Raw genomic sequence first — 6206 nt, 5'->3', positions numbered from 1 at the left:
TGTCTTATTGGTAATTTTTTAAGTCATACAATTAATTAAAACCTTTACTAAATTATCAATAAATACAAAGATTTGGTTTGCAAGATAGACTGTACCTGTAGACAACTTATTTCAAACGGAATAGCACAAAAACTATTACGGTGGTGTTTTACCGTGCCAAAAACTTTATATACGATCCGTGTAAACTTATTAATCCTTTGAATAAATTTAATCTAAAAGGTTACCAATTCAACACTTTAATTAGATCTTTGAATATTGTCTTTGTTGGAATACATATTAACTTTGTTATCAGTAAATTTAAACCTTACTTTATATCATTTTTATACACATATGCCAATTCACAGTACTAATAGTTATCAAAAGTACCAGGATTATAATTTTATACGCCAGACGCGCGTTTCGTCTACATAAGACTCATCAGTGACGCTCAGATCAAAACAGTTAAAAAGCCAAACAAATACAAAGTTGAAGAGCATTGAGGAACCAAAATTCCTAAAAGTTGTGCCAAATACGGCTAAGGTAATCTACTCCTGGGGTAAGAAAATCCTTAGTTTTTCGAAAACTTCAAAGTTTTACTAAAATATATGGATACATTTATTCTGTCATTGTACAGGTCAATGACATGTTTTTCTCTCACTGCTACTGCTAAATTACCTCTTTATCCATTGCATGTCGGATGTGTACTGATTGTAATTAAGTCTTACATATCTGATTTTTTTTTTGTCAGCTGATATTGGCTTTGAACTAGCTGTCGGTAACTGCGAGTACTCACAAATATGCACTATGTGTCTTTTTGTTGTTTGTGATGTATAAATATAGTCTTATATGATGTGATGAGATGTTTGATCAAAATCTTTTGAAGATAATTATGTATGTATTTTTACATTTTGAATTGTGACATATTTGTTTTTGATGGATCATATCATTAAGTAACTTATAGTATAAGTAGATGATTAATAATTGAATGAGCAACACAACGAGAGCTAAATGTGGATATCGAAATTCTTATCCTTCCGAAGAACATGAATTTACTCCAGTTTTATGTGTTATTTTTTGGTTGCTCTGACATTCTTACGTTTTCTATGTAGTATTTTTGGCCATGACTTTATCAGCTTTCCTTTGAATTGATAGTTTTCTTGGTATATTCAACTTCATTTTTACAAACTGAAAATTTATCTTTTCATTCAGATTTAAAATATTGAAGTAAGTTAAATCCTTTTCTTCATGCAAAAATCATAAAGTAAAGATAATTTCACTAAAGGTTTGGTGCCTTTAAACGTTTTTGCAATGAACAAATATTTTGAATGTCTTAAAAACTAAATATAGACCAAAATACGAGGATTTGCTTTGTGTTGTATTCAAAGAGTTTCAGAACAGTTCAGTCATAAACAATCCAGACAGGACGCATTCAATGCGTAAATTGAAGGATATGTCTTTATCTAAATACTGTTAATTGGTCTTTTAAAATAATTCTCTAAAAAATATTTCAATAGGTTTCAAAATTTATATTGTAAATATGCACACTGCATTAATTCATAGATATTAAAATATATTTTTTTTATCTTGTATCCTTACATCCAATCACAGCGCTCCTTAGTTGACTTCCTTCACCTGACTTGGGTACACAAAAGGTCAACTTAATGCTGGATAAATTTAATAGTACCGTTTTCCCAATAATAAGAAGATAATAAGTATATAAACTCATCAAAGATACCAGGATTAAAATTGTGTACGGCAAGACTCGCGTTTCGTCTACAAAATACTCATTAGTGACGCTAGAATCATAAAGGTATAAATGGCAAAATAAAATATGAAGTTAAAAAGGATTGAAGTTATATCAGATAAAAAAAAAATATGTTAATCAAATAAGAGGGCAATTACACTGTTAGTTGGTACATTTTTTGTCAATTCTTTTCTTCGTCATGATATTATATGTCTATCTTAATTTTTTCAAGGTTTATGATTGATGTTTGTTTTTTTATATTAATATTAATATCCATTGAAATTTGTATTTTGGTCAAGCGCGTATGTAAACAATTGAAAATCGATTTATATCAAAGTGCAACGTATACCACGCGTATTAAAAGCGAATAAGGAACGAATAAGCAACAGGGTATCAACCGAGCGCTGAAACGGGAACATAAGTTATAATAGGATTACTTCACCTCTAAGAACACAAAGTTACCACCAGAGACAAGAAAATACTTCTTTTTAAAGCTACAACGTTTAACACACATGTTTTAAGCAAATACGGAACGAATAAGTAACAGGGTATCAATCGAGCCCTGAAACGGGTTCATACGCGCTTATATGGTTATTTCACCTCTTAAGAACACATATTAACCACCAGAGACATGAAAACAATTGAAAATCGATTTATATGAAGGTACAACGTATACCACGCGTAATAAAAGCGAATAAGGAACGAATAAGTAACAGGGTATCAGTCGAGCTCTGAAACGGCTACATACGCGCTGATAGGGTTATATCACCTCTTTGAACCTAAATCTACCACCAGAGACAAGAAAACAATTGAAAACATTTTTTTTAAAGGTGCAACGTATAATACACGTATTATTAGCGAATGAGGAACGAATTAAACAAGGTATTAATCTAGCTCCGAAATGATGTACACCCCGCTACCATGTTTAACCCCGCCACATTATGTAAGTATGTGCCTGTCCCTAATCAAGAGCCTGAAATTACGTGGTTGTCCTTTGTTTTTGTGTTACATCTTTGTTTTTCTTTTATTTTTTGTATATAAATAAGGCCGTTAGTTTTCTCGTTTGAACTGTTTTACATTGTCATGTCTTGGCCTTTTATAGCTGACTATGCGGCATGGGCTTTGCTCATTGTTGAAGGCCGTAACGTGACCTATAGTTGTTAATTTCTGTGTCATTTTGGTCTGTTGTGGTGAGTTGTGTCATTGGCAATCATACCACATCTTCTTTTTTGTACAAGCACTGAAAGGGTGATTTCACCTCTTCGAACCAAGAACCATCTTCAAACATACGAATATAAAGCAGTTAAAGGTAGAACGTATAAAAATCAAATAAGGAACAAATAAGTATCGAACATAACAGGAATCGGGATCGGTTGAGCACAAACACGTATAAATATGTGATAAAAGGGTAATTTTACCTCAACAAATTTAGAACTATTACCAGAGATAAGAATATAAACAATTAAAAAGGGGAAAGGATATTAAAAATCGAATAAGTAACGAATAAGGAATAAGGAATAAATAACGAATAGGTAACGAATAAGGAATAAGTAACGAATATGTAACGAATAAGGAATAAGTAACGAATAGGTAACGAATAAGGAATAAGTAAGGAATAGGTAACGAATTAGGAATAAGTAACGAATAAGGAATAAGTAACCAACTTGACGTCCATGAAGTTTAAATGAAGGCAAGAGCAGTATACCGCTGTCATACATCGATTAAACTGAAACAAATTCGGGGAGAAAACCGAACCGAGGGAAACACACCAACTATCAGATGACAACAGCGGAACAACAGAAACACTGAACTGATACAAAAACAAACGCCAAAATACATAGAAACAGACTGTTTGATAACAACTGCGATATTCCTGACTTGGTAAGGGCGTTTAGGCACAGGACATTTTGTTTATTACCTTGATATGCCTTCCTAAAACGGCATTAGCTACGTGATATAAGATATTATGATTATATTTTGTTTAATCATTAATAAAAGTGATAAAGTGAAACAATAATTCGCTATAGCAGCAAGGTTAGTTCAATTTTGTCAAAATAAGCTAAGTACCATCGCTGATAAAAGTGATGAAAGTGAATAATTTGACTCTCTTTGAATTCGTATTTATGTGACCTTCAATTTAACCCATTAGCTAGAGATTTGTTACGCATGTACAAGTCGTCTTTAGATATAAAAGAACAGAAATTCAACATTGAAAAAAACAAGGTGTACCATTTCGTTGAAGGGGCACTGGCTATCAAATTTATGTTCACCAATGTGACTCAAATTCTCATATTTGATTTATAACATACTAAAACTTATTTCAAAATTACAATAAGTTTAAAATAAACAGTTAACAATGCATGTACTCAATAATATATATCAGAACTCATGTGTATTTAAGTCTACACGTTAGCCTTTCTAATTAACTATCGAGATGACCTCCAAAGACTACTGACAGTCACATAACCCGATATAAACATAAATACAAATACATAGTCGCCTAGTGCAATTGGATTTTTATAGGTTTATTTGACTTCATTTTATAGGTTAACAAGTAAGTTAATTATCGTTTTTATATGTATAAAAATTTTTTTGTGGATTCAATCAGTCAACGAAATGGTTCACCTTTTACTGGCTGAACACGACTAATGATTGCATTCATGAACAATCACTAACTAATGAGTTGAATTGAAGGTCACATAAATAGATTCAATGAGGTCGAAATATTCACTTGCAAGTGAATAATTCATCACCGATGTTTCTTTGGTTATTTTGCCAAAATTGAACCAATTGACTGCTAAAAGCGGATTATAATTTCATTATTTCACTTTTACTCATGATTGCAACAAACAAAATTATATCTTTTTCATATCTCGTAGCTAGTGCCCCTTTAAATGATTCGATCTACCAATACTCATTCTTATACAGGTAAAAACGATAACAATCTTATATTTAACATATAACATGTCATGCTGAGGTATAATTAAACAGATCTCGAAAAGTCCAAATGCATGAGGTCACTATCTATTTATATTTAGGTTTATATTAGGTTATGTGACCATCGGCAGTCTTTGGAGGTCATCTTGATGATTGATTAAATGACATTTAGACATTCACTCAAAATGCTGATAATATGTTATCGAGTCCATGCATTTTTAATTGTGTATTTCAGACTCATGTAATTTGGATACACATTTTAGTATGTTATAAAATCAAATATGAGAATTTGAGTCAAATCGGTGAACATGAATGAGTTTAACAAATTATGACCCTTTAATTAATATATTTAAATGACTTCAATACCAACACTCTACTGTTAACTTCATATTTACATAACATGATAACTTAATGTTAACTGGTGAACCATGAAAAGGTAGACAGTTGACATGGTCATGACAAACATTTATGTCTTTCCATATTGTTTGGTCTATAGGATAATTTCAATGTGTACATGTCTAGCTATCAGGGTTCACCTGACCTCAACCTCATTTTATGGATTATTATTTGACAGTACATTAAAGATCGATTTCTCATTACATATAAGTAGTAGGTCTGTAGAATAATTCTTATGGTTCAGCGACAATGATTAAACATTTCAGTGTTTTGTTATTCAGTTTAGTATTTTTGACCTTAAAAATGACAACAATATCTGACAGTGGTGTTTTTAAGGATTCTAGCCTACCGAGAACAAAATAAGTTTTACTCATCTATTATCTGTATATTTCATCAGTGTTTTGGATACCTAAACTAAATATTCAAAGTGCCCTTCCAAACAAAGGTATATTGCTTGGACTTCCAAGCGCTTTACGAAACCTCTTTCTTAATTATTAACATCAATTTTATCAGCAATTCAAAGTTATTGTGAGACTGTTATTATAAAGGTGGCGTGAATTAGATGTGGATACTAAAAGTTCCAATAATCTTTTATAGTACCTACAATCTATGACTCTTTCATCTTGTAATAGTATTAAAACCTTGGACTTTTCTACACTTCACACAAGTATTCACCATTCTAAACCAAAAGACATATTGAAAGAGTTGGTTTTGCTTTATTTCATAAAAACAGAATGGCCAGCGTAGAAACAAGTATCTTGTCTGAGGGAGAGATAAATCCTACTTTGTAAAAAATCACTCCGATTCCAACAAAAATCCTCTAAAACAAACATTAACAATATGCTTGATTTCTTGATTGACAACATATTTGTTACGTTTGGAGGACGTGTTTTGCAACAAATAATTGGCATTCCCATGAAAACCAACTGTGCACATCTTGTTACCGACTTGTTCTTTTATTCTTGCGAGGCTGACTTCATACAAAAACTTCTTAGTAAAAAAGAAAAGAAATGAGCAATATCCTTTAATAATAATATAATAACTTTACTTTTATCTATCTAGATGTTGTTTCCTCACTAAATAATTCAAAATTTAGTGACTATGTTCAACTCATCTATCCCATCAAACTGGAGAAAACAGATGCTCCTCA

This window comes from Mytilus galloprovincialis, chromosome 2 (assembly GCF_965363235.1).
Source record: "Mytilus galloprovincialis chromosome 2, xbMytGall1.hap1.1, whole genome shotgun sequence".
In the NCBI taxonomy this organism is placed as follows: domain Eukaryota; kingdom Metazoa; phylum Mollusca; class Bivalvia; order Mytilida; family Mytilidae; genus Mytilus; species Mytilus galloprovincialis.
The sequence above is the reverse complement of the archived record's forward strand: the minus strand, read 5'-3'. Positions refer to the sequence as shown.